The following is a 16,603-nucleotide window of genomic DNA, read 5'->3' as shown; positions in this document are numbered from 1 at the left end:
GGTGGCCAATAGGTTTAAAGGAACCCATTTTCGCCCCAAATCATCCAATGATCTTCTTGGAGACAGCAAGTCTGGCAAGTCAGTGACCGTTACACAGACACACCAATTAAGCAACCTTAAGCAGCATTCAGAGAGACACATGAAACAGTTCAAGTAAAATCCTAATGCATTACAATTCATATACACTTTTATTCCTTTTTCTTGGCCAGTTATTCTTATCAGTGAAGTTTCACTCAAAATTAAATAAGATTTTCATATAGCTGGTTCAGGATAAGCACAATCAGCCCAGCACCCCTTCTTTCTGCTGACTAACCAAAGAATACGAGATTAAAAAAATCAAATCCTCTGAAAAAAATGAAAGAAATTTGGAATATTTAGCTTTCAGTGAAAAACAGAGAATGGCATTCCTTAATACTTGAAAAAACACAAATTCAAAATATATTCTCTGTTGCTCAAAGTGCAAGACATGGAATAATCCAACTAAATGTTAGGAAAAAAATCTTAACAGTAAAGTTTGATAGTAGAACCATTTACCTACAGAGATGGATCTTCACTAGATTTATTCAAGTAGAAGTTATTAGCTAACTATCTTACAGAGAACAGGAAACTGGACCTGGTAGCAAAAATGTTCCTTATCAGGTCTACAGATACACACACACACACACACACACACACACACACATACACACAGTGCTATCTCACCCCATTCATGAGAATATGTATTTATTTATTTAAAACATTTATATAACCACTTATCTTGTACCAAACTCTGGATGGCTCATAACCAAAAGAGAAAACACCTATTTACAATTTTAAAAAATATTATAAAAACATTTTAAAAAGTATTAAAAGCACAAGTACAGATTTATGATGGCAATTTGGAAAGTAATTTTTGTCACTAAGCAATGTGGTCATAAAATGCAACTATATTCCTTAACTATAAGCCCTACAGTCCTTGCTGTTGTTGTTAACCAAGTCCCACCATCATTAGGTGATGTAAATTCCTGCTGGCTTCCCAACCAACTCAGTGGGAAAGCTGGAAGGAAGTTACCAATCCCAGGTGGCTTACAAACAGGTCAGTGGGCAGATAAGTAGTTGCTGCCAAGTGGAGGAGGTTTCAAGGGCATGCAAGAGGATGCCATGGTGACGGTTGGAGAGGGTACATGAGGGTGGGAAAGAGGTGTGGCAAGGCTCAGGGAAGGATGCGCAGGAATGCATGAATATGTGAGGGAAGTGAGGCAAGGATTGGGAAGTGTGTGCAGGAGTGTGCAGAGTTGTGCAAGGCTTCAAAGAAGGTATGGCAAAGGCTAAGGAGGGAGCTTGAGGTACACAAGTAACCAGTGATGCACAAGCACAGAGGAACTAAGAGAAGGTGCACAGATGCAACCTTTCCTGTCAGTTCACCATTGACTTTCTGGGGAAGCTGACAGAGAAGATCAGAAATAATGATCACATGATTCTTGGGCATTGCAACCAGTCATAAGTGCGAGTCAATTGTCAAGTACCCAGATTGTGATCAGATGGCCACAGGGGTGATGGTACAGTTGGAACTCCCAAGAATCAATTGTAACCACCATTTGTTCAGTACCATCATAACATCAAACAGTTACTGTAATGGGAACGGCCTTGGAAGAGAGGACTCAGAAACATGGCCTAGGAAATAGTCAGATAAGAAAGTCGTAACTAGATAGTGGGTAGGCCAGTAAAGGAGATGGGGGAGAGCTGCACTTCCAGACTTTCAATATTATATTAATATAGTCATATAATAAAATGGATTACCTCAACAGATCATGTTTCTTGTGTGGTCTACATCAGGGCTTTTCAACCTTTTCACCCATTGTACCACTTTTAGGATATGGCAACATCCGAGTACCACCAGTCGCCTAGCAAGGTGTCAAAAACTTGATGACCAAAAAAGGAAAAAAGTGATGAAGTACAGGTACTCCTTGACTTACAACAGTTTGCTTAGTGACTGTTCGAAGTTACAATGGCACTGGAAAAAGTGCCCCCCCAAGCCACAGCCGAGTAAGACACCTGCCTGCCTACCCGGCAGCGCTCTTCCTCCTGTCCGAGGTTTTCATTTTTGTGAGCATTTCTGTTGAGGATTGGCAGTGGGGGTGGGGTTGGGGGTGTTTGGTTTTTATTCCCTCCATCTGCTGGGTTGCAGCAGCTTTTGGTCACTTCACATGACCCTGGGACACTGTGACCGTCATAAATATGAATCAGTTGCCAAGCATCTGAATATAAACCACAAGACCCTGGAGATGCTGCAACATTCCAGCTGATCGGCACTTCTTCTGGGCTCAGAAGCGCCAGGAACAGCACCGAGCTCCAGCTGGAGCCTGGCGCTGATCCTGGCACTTCCGCTGAGCCCTGACATCCCCGAGGAAGCGCTGATCTTGGCGCTTTCGCTGAGCCCTGACAGCCCTGCAGCTCCAGTCATCTCTCGCTCAGGCTTGTGCGGTGCTGCCACCGGTTCAGCTCATTCCCCTCCCCTGCTACCACTTTTCTAGGATGATCGCGTACCACCTGCCAGGTGCCAATGTACCGCAGGTGGTACCCGTACCACTGGTTGAAAAGCCCTGGTCTACATGATAATGCTGACAGCCTATATTAAAACTAAGCCAAAAGAAAACCTGAGACTATAACTTTCACATGCAGCCCACAAAAAAAACAAAAACAAAAAAACACCAGGTCTTAAATGCTATATACTGGAATATATACAATACTATATGAGCACTGTGTTCTACAACTGAATTAAATTCTCTACAGGAGTCTGATGTTTGGGCATACCCTGACTACATGTAATATGTTGAATGTATGGCTACATGTTTCATTAAACTGAAGAGGATATCTTTTTAAAGATACTAATGTCTAACCTAGAAATTAGGGGTTTTTTAACAAATAAGAGTGTGGTTTCTTTTCCTTTATAAACGTAGCATAATTAGAAATTATAATAACCATAAAATATATGGGATAATCAGTGCAAAACCTCTGTAAATCAACCAAGTTTATATTTTATAGAAATAATAGTAAGAAAACTGGTTCTGTAAAAGAAATCAGTTTATATAATATAGGCATTAAAAGAAAATACAATTAGCACAATAACACTGGCCTTGGGGAAATAAACACCTTTATTATAAACAGAAAATAAAACACAGTGATTTAAAATAGTATATTTCATTTATGAGACATAAAAAGGCAGCTAACTTTAATCTAGACTTGCAGAAGTGATTTTTGAAATCAATAGGAGAACTGTGCCCAAAGAACAATGGTTTGTTCACCACAAACGAAATCTTTCACATTTAGCTACAAATGATCCTCAAAAGGCCCTTTGTGTACCACAGAAACAAGATACAGGCAGATGCAAAAAGCCATATTCCCCACAGGACATATTTTATACTCTGTATAAGAATCTGTAAGCAAGCTGCCTTGTATCAATATGTAACCCCTGGGGGCAATGAATATAAGAGCCATGTAATCAAATATTCGCAGGGGGCAACTATTTATTTTTCAAACACATTCTATTAAGTAACACCCATCAGGATTAAACCAGATGTGACATTTAGACTGCAATCCTACACAGACTTTTTTTTGGAGAATAAGCAAGAGGCATTTCTGAGTACAGTAAATTCATACATTCCTCTGCTTTTAACATGGATGCTTTTTAAAAGTGTTAGCATATATTTGGGGATAGGTAAAAAATAATTTAAGAGGGACACGGTGGCTCAGTGGGTTAGGACACTGAGCTTGTCGATCAGAAGGTTGGCAGTTTGGCGGGTTGAATCCCGAGTGCCGCGTAACAGTGAGCGCCTGTTACTCGTCCCAGCTTCTGCCAACCTAGCAGTTTGAAAGCACGTAAAAATGCAAGTAGAAAAATAGGGACCACTCCGATGGGAAGGTAACAGCGTTCCGTGCGCCTTTGGCATCTAGTCATGCCAGCCACATGACCATGGAGACGTCCTTGGACAAGCGCTGGCTCTTCGGCTTTGAAACGGAGATGAGCACCGGCCCCTAGAGTCGGAAACCTTTACCTTAAAAATAATTTGGGTTTCAGTGCTTAGATCAAAAGGGATTGTAGCCTATTCATTCCTTAGTTCTAAAATAAGTATATCTGAAGATGATAGAGTTTTTAAAAATTTCATTAGTTTTCCTCCATAAGCCAATGTCCATTTGGGATAATAGGTAGGCAGTTTCTTTCAAAATTACAGCAGAAAAAAAGGTTTCCTGATGCCTACCTATTGCCATTCAAGCAAAGAAATAGTGTTTGTATATTTTAACAAATGCAATTCAATGCAAGATCATGTTTGGTTCACTATTATTATGTCTGTACTATATCTTCCAGCTGTAGGCAGCATATTGTTACATGTGTACAGCATGTGTTAACTGTCCTCATTATTCATGCTTAGTGCACTGAGTACCTCCTACTGGAATCCATTAGATATGTCTCTTTTATTACCACTGGTATTAGGCACATTTTTTATATTCAGCCCACTGGAGTTGACAATGTGGTGTTCATAAAGTTCTTATATCCTACAGATCCCCACCCCTCTTAATTTTAAGGTTTATGTTATTATTGTTGTTTTAATCAGCTAGGTTGACCCGCTGCAAAACAAAGTACCAGTCTACATCTCTAGAAACTATTTTATTTCCTTGTTGACCCACTTGAGCTTTGGAGCTATTATAAAATATTCTAAGTGATGAGTGATTACATCCCAATGCTTTATTTTGACCTATGTTCAGTGTTTCCCTCCCTTAAAAAACAAATCTAGAGGGGTAGAAAGGAGAATCATGTTGACGGGGTGCGACGATTGGGAAATTGAACTCAAAGGATGGCAATATCACCTCTAGATTTTATTCCATAAGGAGGATGGCATTACAAAGAGAAATTTGGGAATTACAGATGGGGGAGTTGCAGAATCCATGGTTAGGTATACTTCCACCATCAGAAAGAGAGTGGTAAGAATAAGAGCCAGACTAGGCTAGTATTGCACTGCTCTGAATGAATTGAAGATGCTACCTAATCAAGTAACAAAACATCTGCAAGAAAACAAACAAGCTCAGAGAGCACCAAGGAATCCATAGGCTGTAATTAAGAGAGCCCCTAAGCCAGGGGTGTCAAACTCAATTTCATTGAGGGCCGCATCAGCATTGCGGTTGCCCTCAAGGGGCTGGGTGGGTATGGCCAGGGTGGGTGTGGCCTACTGGGTGGGTGTGGCTAGAGTGCGTACGGCCTATTGGGTGGGCGTGGCCAGCTCTACATCGTTCACATCAAGGGTGCCTATGGGGGCCTGGGCAGGAGTGGGACAGATCTGAGGGTCTCTGGCAGAAGGAGGGTCTCTGGGCCAGGGCCAAGGCAGTGGGGGCTGTTCCCTCATTGTTTCCACGATGGCTTTGTGGGCCACATGAAACCACTTCGCAGGCCGCATCCGGCCCCTGGGCCTTGTGTTTGACATGTCTGCCCTAAGCCATGGGTGTCAAACTGCTGGCCTCTGAGCCGGTTGCATCATGCAGAGGCCGCGCCCACTCTAGCTCCGGCAATGTGAAAAAAAAATCACGATACAGTGTGACACGTCACGTGATGCGGCAAGTTTGACACCTGTGGCCTAGTCTATTAACCTGCTAACAATATTAAGAACTTTAGTAAGTCATGAATTTGCTTTAGTCAGAGCTACTTTATTTTAATTACTTTGTCTATATTTTTGGTTTATATAGCCATTGTTAAGATGACAGTTATTTAATACCTATTTTTACACTTCTCAGAACAAGCTAAACAGGCTTACCATAAATGCTTCAGTTATAGGAAGTATTAGTTTAGCTGGCAGATGGCAACTATACCCAGATTGTTGGGGGCAATTAAGCTGACTTTGTAATAATGCCGCTGGAGGGGTGTGTGAAAGCCCTAATAAGCAGGCATATACATAGAATGAAGGCTACTGCTAAGCTTGTAAGCCGCCCTGAGTCTTCGGAGAAGGGTGGGATATAAATGGAATTAAAATTAAATTAAAATTAAAATTATACTGAAGAATTTTGCAAATGGGCCCATCACTGGAACAAGCAAAGGTAACATGCCATTTTGCTTAAGCTGTGGTTAAGAATGTCTGGGCTAAGGTCTGGAGGTTAAAAACTCATCATTAGCATGCTAAAAAAAAGCACATCCAGAGGTAGGAAGAACAATATACAACAGACTTTCATCTTCACTTTCTTGCAAACTGTTTTTCTTTAACTGGGGAATTTACCTTATGAGGTCAATCAGAATAGAGCTGGAAGGGGGGCCTTGGAGGTCTTCTAGTCCAACCCCCTACTCAAGCAGGAGACCGATGCCATTTCAGACAAATTACTGTCCGGTTTGTTCTTAAAAATCTCCAGTGATGAAGCACCCACAGCTTCTGACAGCAAACTGTTCCAATGGTTAATTGTTCTCACTGTTAGGAAGTTTCTCCTTAATTCCAGGTTGCTTCTTCCCTTTAGTTTCCATACACTGTTTCTTGTCTTGCCTTCTGATACTTTGGGAAATAAGGTGACCCCCTCCTCTTTGTGGCAACTGGAATACTGCTATCATGTCCTCCCCAGTCCTTCTTTTCTCTAGACTAGCCAAACCAAAAATCTTGCAACCTGTCTCCATATGTTTTAGTCTCCAGGCCTTTAATCATCTTTGTTGCTCTTCTTTGCACTTTTTCCAAAGTCTCAACATCTTTTTTGTAATGTGATAACCAAAACTGGATGCAGTATTCCAATTTTGTGACCTTACTAAGGCTTTATAAAGCAGTACTGATACTTCACATGATTTTGATTCTATGCCTCTGTTTATACAACCAAGGATTGTATTACCTTTTTTGGCTGTATGAGTAATAGAAATTTTGTGCTTGCCTCCCCTCTATTGCTGTCATTATGTGTGAGCATCCACATCTGTATACCACTCAAAAAATTGTCAAACTATATTTAAATGCTTTAAGATAGTGACGTTTATATTTGAAATTTCTTATCATTTATAAGCTGAAACCACTTATCTGACCAAAATAATATCTGCTTTTATCCCACTTGAATTCAAATATTTTTTATCAGATTTCAGTCATTATGATCTTATACATTCAAACTGATAAAATTTACACCCTAGATTTTCTAATCTTCCCATTTTTAACAGCATGTCTTTTTATGATAGCAACCACTATGCAAGAATACATCTGTTCCCAAAATGAACCCAATGTTATAATAAACTTGTTTTATTCCTCCTATAATCACAAGCTGGCTAATTGAGTCCTCTTTCGAAACAGGAAAAGAAGCAATATTGCACACTTGGCAGATTCCTTTAAAATCACAATGATATTGTGATAACTGTGAAGTATTGGCTTATTTGCTGCAGAACCCCAAGCATTTCTCTTCTTCTGATAAATACAGAATGAAAGATTTCCATAATAGTTAACCTGAGAACGTAGGTATATGACATTCAGTATTCAGAACAGCTCATAAAGTAGCTCTACTGGTTATTATAGCATAACATATATATTATGCACCAAGGATTATAGTCAATATCCAAATTCAAAAATTATTACTACATCCTCACTGTTGCAACCATCAGATGAAAACAAGTATACAGAATTCAAAATAGTATAAATATATAGGACAGAATATCTTATTCCTTTGGCATTAATGTGTCCACGCTCTGACTCCTTCCCCACATTACACCTGAAAATCAAGGTTGTGTTCAAATCCATCCTTAGCTACATTTAAGAAAACCAGTTCAATGGAACTCATTTCTGATCAAACACGCACAGTATAGGCAGTCCTCGATTTACAACAGTATGTGAGCCTGGCAATTATAGTCATAACTTGATATGATTGTAAAGTGGGTCACCATGTGACCAGATCTGATTTTACAACCTTTAAGTAAACGCCACAGCTGTTAAGCCGACCCATTGTTGTATGGGGCAGTTTTTGTGCAAAACCAGAAATAAATGCAAACCACTGTAAATCATGTTCATGTGATTGCAGGGTGCTGCAAACAGCCATAAAGGGAGGCCAGTTGCTGAGTGCCAAAAATTTGGTCAAGTGACTGGGGAGATAGCAATGTCAGAACTTTGAAATAGGATCATAAGTTCCTTTTACGGTAGATGGCTGGTCATAAACTTAAGCAGTCGCTAAGCAACCAGTCATAAGTCAAGAACTACCTATAGAAGACTATACATTTATTTAAAATTATAAAAGGCCATTCAAAGGACCATGATTGCTTACATATAATGCTAAATTATTCCCATTCTGTGCTAATCCAAACCAGGGATCTTTAGCTTTTATTTAACAATGTTTGTGGATCCAAACTTTGCATGTTAGAAACCATTGTTTGTGACTTAATACTAGATGAAAGACTTGCAATTTCAACAAGTCTTCAGATTATCACAATGTGTGAAGTCCAGAGAACAGCATAAATGCATGCCCAGCTACTGTAATTTATCGACACATACTTGCCTAACACTTGGGGAATATACTGGTGGACACTTGCATTATTTAGTGAAACACCTAATATTATAGGAAACTGGATGATTCTATTTAGGTGTTCATCTAAATAATCCCTTGACTAAGGGATTATGGGACTAATCCTGCAGTTCTTTCCTAACCTGCATATATTTAGCTGAAGCCTGAAAGTGAATTATATATTCATTCGTTCTCCATGCAAACTGTGATTTGACTTTTAGATCATATGGAGAAATGAATTTATGCTCAAGCAATCAGAACAGTAGACCTCAACAAGGATAGGGATGCATGCATGGTCCTCTTTTTTACCCTTCTCAGCCACCTGTTTATTTGGCACTAATAACACTTAAATGCCAAGAACAGGACAGAAATCAATGCAAATTTAAACAAGGTTTCAGAACAGTAATGTGTAGTTCTCTTATTATTTTGCAGTGATCTTCCCATCTCCATCCCCTTCGTTTTAATTCCTATGAATCATGAGAATTTCAAGTTCAGCAAAGAACCAATGAAAAAGTTTGGGCTTTTCTTAAAGAAGTGCTAGGCTGCATTAACAGGGATAGAATCAAGATCACGTGAAGTATTAATACCACTTTACAATGCCTTGTTAAGGCCACACCTGGAAAACTGCATCCAGTTTTGGTCACCACGATGTAAAAAAGTTGTTGAGACTCTGGAAAGAGTACAGAGAAGAACAACAAAGATGATTAGGGGACTGGAGGCTAAAACATATAAGGAACGGTTGCTGGAATTGGGTATGTGTAGTTTAATGAAGAGAAGAACAAGGGGTGACATGATAGCAGTGTTCCAATATCTCAGGGGCTGCCACAAAGAAGAGGGAGTCAAGCAGTTCTCCAAAGCACCTGAAGGCAGGAAAAAGAAGCAACGGATGGAAACTAATCAAGGAGAGAAGCAACCTAGAACTAAGGAGAAACTTCCTGACAGTTAGAACAATTAACCAGTGGAACAACCTGCCTCCAGAGGTGGTGAATGCTCCAACACTGGAAGTTTTTACGAAGAGACTGGACAGCCATTTGTCTGAAATGGAATAGGGTTTCCTGCCTGAGCAGGGGGTTGGACTAGATGACCTCCAAGGTCCCTTCCAACATCATCATCATCATCAAGAACTTCTTTCAGAAAAGAAATGTTTTGTTACTTCATCAAATTTGACTATTCATTTTTGCCCAGGTACTCCAAAGCTCTTAGAATTAAATATTTAATGGATGCATCTCTACTTAAAGACTAAGCTAAAACAGAGAAAGTGAGTTTTATTTACAAATTCAAGAAATTATATAAAACAGAATTGGCTAGATATACACTGAGATTATAAGCATTTTTCTCTTACCAAGTTTCTTCAAGCCACCCTTTTTGCTTCATTATAATCTTTATTATTACACTATAGTTCACTATGGCTTGTATAGTAAAGATACAGAATATTTTTTAAAAATATGCGTCAGTTATAATCTTGCCATTATTTCATCCATAAACAAAATGAAACTATAATGTTGCACTGGTAAATATTAATGTGTCTCATTGTTTTCCAACCAAGAAAACACCTGTAATGCTAGTATAAAAATAAGTATTCATATTAGACATATGCGGCAAGGATGCCACTAGATTTAATTAAATTCATTTGTCACATTAATGCCCCTAAGTATCATATGCTACTCAACAGGGTAAGTTTATTTAGTGCAGTACTAAGGGAGTTTAAATACCAGGAATTGATGAAATGCAAAAATGAACAATTTCTGCTTTCAGTGACACACACAATAATCTTAACTTTGCTTTACAAGATGTAATTGTAAAATAAACACAGATATATAAATTACTTCTTAACTGGACAGCATACTTGAAATTTATGAATATAAAGATAAAATGCTACTTTAAATTTATTCTTTTATTTATTTACTTGTTTGTTATCAAAATCCTGAAGTCAGGGGCTCACAACAATCAGCATAAAACAAAGCATAGAAACCCAAACATATCATAAAAATCATAAAATATAGATTTCTCACTAATTACTGCTCCCACTTTTAATTACAAATTCATACCATGCATCTATCAAAATTAGCTACCAACTTTCAAATTCTGGGACAACTCCTATCCAGATAATAGGTAGCTTTGAAAAGTATTGGAAACATAAAATTCTCATAAATCACAAGAACAACTCATTAAGTAACACTATAACAGATTGCTCCAAACAGATAGTAGTAGATTGCTCTATACTGAAAGATTTAAGCAGCCCTAGGACACAGATGAAAGGTATCACTCCTGATTTTCAACAGGAATTCATAACAGTGCTATATGAACACACTGGCTGATAAACTTGCCACATAGGTTGGCAGTCATATCTATAATTCAGTTTACATTCCCCATAGAGTTGTAATCCTGAAGTCAATTTTCTATGTTCTATAATTTATTACAAAAGGACAGAACTAAAACCCAGACCACTATCAAATATCACAAAAATACATGGCTATTTCCAAAGCCAATCTCTAACACCATCTGACATTTACTAAATACTCTGGTTTCTCTTCAGTTTATATAAATCTTTCACCTTACAAAATATATCTCCAACATCACCACATAGGGCTTATGTCTAGTCCTATTCCACATAACTCACTTCTTCCAATACTGCAGTCTACAAAACCATGCCAAGAGACAAGAGTGGCTTTTCAGAGTGAGGTGGGCAGCATATAAATTTAATAGTAAGTAACTTTTACCATTGATTCTGTGGAAAATAGCACAGAGTATTTTTTAAAAAGGTTTATTATTGGCATTCCCAAACTTTTGTATAGATTCTGTCTTAGAAGCCTATAGCTCTGAAGATCACAAACCTGAGTGGGTATGACCAGCTTCAGGCATAAACATTTACTTTAATCTTTAGTTCTTCATTTGCAAACTGGAAATTATGATTGAAGGAGCTCAATATATTTAGCCTTGAAAAGACCAAGAAGAATGTAAAAGTGTTTTTCAAGACAGCCACATAGAAAAAAAACCCTAACTATAATAACAATAAAGAGGAAAAACAATTATCTAAAGAAATTGTGAGTTAAACAGGGTTCAGACAGAAACTGAGTTTGACAATCTTTAATGTGTATTCCTGCACTTACAAGTTAGTTGTAGTAATCAGATAAAGGTACTTTTTCAAATGTATGATTATCAAGTCTTAAATCAAGAATAGGCAACTTGAATACTACATGTTGCTCCCTTTCTCTTTCCCTCCTAAAAAATTGCTGATTTTTAACAGCAACTGCTAAAACGATCATATTAATGACATTGTTGTTGCACTGTTTTAACCCTTCAAAGAGGTAATTATTTATTTATTTATTTATTTATTTTAATTTTTGTATCTGATTTTTATGTATTGCCGTTAACCGCCCTGAGTCTCTTGAGAGAAGGGCGGTATATAAATTAAATTAATAAATAAATAATAAATAATTATAAAATGCATACCAGCTTGTTAAGCATTTGGGGAGGGGCAATATTAAAATAAAATATGAAACATAGACTTATAAGGATTCTTCAAGGCTGAATAAATACCTTGCATAGTATAATGCTATATAGAAACACCAAGATTTAATAATCACAAATAAACAGGTTTGGTCTATAAGGTCAAATCATCTTCAATTTATTTCAGTATTTTTTGATGATATGTGGTAATGTACATCCAAAATGTATTGTGAGATATATTATTTATTATAACACAGAATATACTAGAAAGTGGCAATTAAATTAACCTGTAACCATCTAAATGATTCTCTATCCAGGAGACCCAAGATCTAGCAGAACAATAGCACAGTACTGAATCTCTGTCATTACTCATCTACACCCAGACTTCTCCATTCCAGAGAAAAGCACTGAGAAAATAAATTCCACAAATCAATATAAAGATTTTTCACACATTACGTTCAATACACAAGAAAAGAAATGCAACCAAAGCATATCAAATAGGTGCTTACCATAGGCTAAACTAAAAACAAAAATAAATTTTATATTAAAAAAAATACCTTCCTAGGATGTAAGAGATGAATAACAATTAAAAACTCCAACTCGGCCAAAAGCCATACTAGAAATGTATCTTTGTTAACTTCCCCCAAACCTCCCTTATTTAGCCAAAATGAAAAGAGATGCTATTAATCAAATGGGGTGCCACTGTTAACCTGGCCATCTCATAGTAAATATGGTAGTTAATCTCAGAGAATTTCAAAGTAATACAGTAATTAATCTAGTGAGAATTAGCATGTAAGCATAGCACTGTATAGAATGTGTCTCACTGGAACCAGCATTCACACCTCAAAACCTCAGACGCAGAAACTGAAAGCATTAGACTGCTAAGTTCCCCAGCCCAACATTTATGGATGCACCATCTTAAAGTCACTTAAAAGGGAAACTTCACTACTGAATACGTATGTACTTCTGAGGAAGTAAGTGTGCATAGGAAGGTTGTGTAAATGCCTCCATTCCAATTTCACACCACTGCCCATTATTTCTCCCCACTGAGTGGATGGAGTGAACTACCTTAGAAGGTTGCTGTGAGAACATTTTTTTCCTGCCCTTTAAGTAGCATTCTAATAACAGAACAGAATAACAGAGTTGGAAGGGACCTTGGAAGTCATCTAGTCCAACCCCCTGCTCAGGCAGGAGACCCTATACCAGGGGTCTTCAAACATAGCCCTTTTATGACTTGTGGACTTCAACTCCCAGAATTCCTCAGCCAGGCAAGCTGGCTGAGGAATTCTGGGAGTTGAAGTCCACAAGTCATAAAAGGGTCAAGTTTGAAGACCCCTGCCCTATACCATTTCAGACAAATGGTTGTCTCGTCTCTTCTTAAAAACCTTCCAGTGCTGGAGCACCCACAACTTCTGGAGGCAAGTCGTTCCACTGATTAATTGTTCTAACGCTCAGAAAACAATTATTGACCAATAGTTCCATGGCTACATGCAAATACCCTAAGCGCTCAGAATGGCTAAACAAAATGCTAGCTTTGATACCAAAGGTTACCCCCCTCACTGTAGTTTAAAGGCGAATTGGCTTTTAATTCCTCTTCTCCTGACTGAGGTATAAGGCAGGAGGAACCCATAAGGCAGGGGTCTTCAAACGTGGTCCTTTTATGATTTGTGGACTTCGATTCCCAGAATTCCTCAGCCAGCCATGCTGGCTGAGGAATTCTGGGAGTCGAAGTCCACAAGTCATAAAAGGGCCAAGTTTGAAGACCCCTGCCATAAAAGGGATGTGATGTGACCCCGTTGAAATCCCTAAACTTCATTTTTGTTCAAGTAAAGACCTTTCCATTTACCATGGCAAGCCTCTTCCCACCCCACCCCACCCCACCGCGTTTCATTCGAATGCACCGGACGACTCTCCTCCCTTCCCGCCCGCCACCTGCCCGGGAACTGCTTTTGGCTTCCCTCCTTCATGGCGCTTTCTTTGCCAAGGGAAATGCCATTTCCGTTCCTCGCACTCCCACCTCCAACGGGCGGGCAGCCAAGCAAGCGGAGGCAAGGTGGGCACACGGGCACCCAGCCTCTCTCTCCCCTCCTCGGCAGCCTCTCTGCCGGGGCACGCTTTGCCCCAAGGCAGCCGGAGCCTCTTTGCGGCGAAGGGAAGGAGGGGTCGATTCGGTCCGTGGCCGGGCGCGACACCGGGCTGAGTGGGAGAAAGCAGCCGCGCTGCCTGCTCTGTGCCCCGGTTACGCCGCCGCCGCCTGCGCTGAGGAAAAACAGCCCGAGCTGGCCTGACTCCCGGCGGGGGGAGAGCTTAGGCGGCGGCCAGTCTGAACCCCTTAGCCCTGCTTGGCCACCCGGCCTCGTGTCCCGCCGCCTGCTCGCTTCGCTTACCTTCCAGGGACTCGCCCAGCTCGGCTCCTCGAGGCACGCCGGCTCCTCCTCATACCCTCCTCACCCCGCCGGTTGCGAACTGAGGCTGAGGCGGCGGCAACAAGCAGGGGACGCCCTGGCATTCACCCTACCCGGCTCAGCTGCAGGAACCTCGTTCTCGCAACCAAGCAGGAAATTTCCTCCGGTCTCCCTCGCCTGCCTTGCCTGTGTGTGCAGCCGAAATTCAGAGGCGGTGCCAGCGGAGCAGGGGAGCCTCCTGGTGTCGGAGAGACGCCATTGCAGCAGCTGCAGATGCCGACCTGCTCTGCCTAAGAGCGGGAGCAGCCTGTTCGCACCTTTGACAGGACAGCCGGGAAGAAGAGACTGCACCGAGAGAGGGAGGCCCACTTGTAAACGGCTGAATGGAAGGAGACGTGTTTCTCTCTTACAACTGGGGTGGGTGGGTGATGATATTCATCTAAAAACGCTTCCTTGCCTAATATTTATTTATTTATTTATTTATTTATTTATTTATTTATTTATTTATTTATTTATTCGGTTTATATACCGCCCTATTCCCAAAGGACTCAGGGCGGTTTACAAGGCAAAAATTTAAAAAACAATCCAATATAAAATTAAAATTAAATTAAATTAAGTCTAGCCGCAAAAATTAAAATCACAATTTAAAAACATTAAAACCCCTCAGTCCAGGCCAGATAGCTCAAAAGAGCCAGGTTTTTAGGTCCCGGCGAAATGAACGAAGGTCGGGGGCGGTCCGGAGTTCCGTTGGCAGTTGATTCCATAGGGCAGGCGCGCCCACAGAGAACGCCCTCCCCCTGGGGATCGCCCGTCGGCAATCCTTAACCGGTGGTACCCTGAGGAGGCCCTCCCTGTGGGAGCGCACAGGACGATGGGAAATTGACGCTGGCAGCAGGTGGTCCCTCAGATAATCCGGGCCCATGCCATTTAGGGCTTTATAGGTCATCACCAGCACCTTGAATCTCACCCGGAGGGCAACTGGAAGCCAATGCAGCTCGCGGAGAAGAGGTGTTACATGGGAGTATCGGGAGACTCCCATCACAACTCGCACGGCTGCATTCTGCACCAGCTGAAGCCTCCGAGAGCAGTGGCGTAGCGTGGGGGTGCAGGGAGGCAGCCGCACCGGGCACAACATCTGGGGGGGCGCGCTCGCACTCGCAGCTCTCTGCCCCTGCCTGGCTCACTCACTCTCTCTCACTGCAGTGCTGGCTGTGCGAATCCGATCCGAGCCGCCGGGTCACCACCCACTGTGGAGAGGGGGTGCCAGGCGTGCGGTGCGGTGCGGAGAGAGAACGAGGGACTATCTGGGGGAGGGGGGGCGCAAATTACTTGCCTTGCCCCGGGTGCTGACAACCCACGCTACGCCACTGTCCGAGAGGACCTCAGGGGCAGCCCCATGTAGAGAGCATTGCAGTAGTCTAGCCGGGAGGTCACGAGCGCATGGGTGACTGTGCGTAGCACATCTCGGTCCAGATAGGGCCGTAACTGGCGCACCAGGCGAACCTGGACAAAAGCCCCCCTGGCCACGGCTCCTATATGATCTTCCAAACTGAGCCTATAAAGTAGGGGATATGAAAGAGAAGAGAAAGAATTATTATTTTTTACATTACTCTTAACAGCACAACTTGGGCTGATTTCTGAAACCAAGCCCAGTTTTCCTTTAGTAGCTGGATTGGAAAAATCAAGGCCTATTGAGACCAGCTTACTGGTGCTGATTCCATCCGTGGAGCTTTTCTTGACAGGAAACAGACGTCATTTGCCACTGCTTTCTTCTGAGGGGTTCATTTGACTTTACAATCCAGCTTTGGCATTTCCCCTTCAAAGTACTAACAAAATTCAGCTCCACTTTGCTTCCAGGCCCAGACAAGTTTCTCTACCAAGAATTATTGACTAGACTTGGAAGATGAATATATCCCGGGGGAAAAGCACTGTCAAACCATGCATATCACTAGGAGTCACACTGAACTTCAGCTCTAGACAATAAGCAAGTGTTCAAAACATCAGTCTATTTCTTTGTCCAAAGAATTCTGTACATGTATATAATAAACTTGTTTTTTACAGTTCTATTGTAAATACTGTCTTTATCCAATTTGTGTGTTTCATTTTCTGTTGTTTTTCTTACATCTTTATATCCTGCTGGATACAGATCGTATGATCCAGAATGTTGTAAAAAAGCATTTTCCTCATGTCTACTTACTGTATGAATTAGGCTTGCTTCTGGCCAAGATGCATGGGTATAAGTCAAAAGGAAATTGGAAAGAATAATTAGGGAAAACATC

General features: G+C 40.9%; 1 protein-coding gene across 1 annotated transcript in view; it reads right to left on the bottom strand.

Moving 5' to 3' along the window:
- PTPRE (protein tyrosine phosphatase receptor type E) overlaps window positions 1-14,341 on the bottom strand; it is a 120,966-nt gene extending 106,625 nt beyond the window's left edge. The window contains exon 1 of the mRNA XM_083364105.1: window positions 14,307-14,341. The gene's annotated coding sequence lies outside the window, so the exon portion shown is untranslated. The remainder of the gene's footprint in view (window positions 1-14,306) is intronic.
- Window positions 14,342-16,603: the final 2,262 nt, after the last annotated feature.

Source organism: Vipera ursinii (assembly GCF_947247035.1).
Source record: "Vipera ursinii genome assembly, chromosome: 5".
Lineage (NCBI taxonomy): Eukaryota > Metazoa > Chordata > Lepidosauria > Squamata > Viperidae > Vipera > Vipera ursinii.
This window is presented reverse-complemented; position numbering and strand designations above follow the sequence as displayed.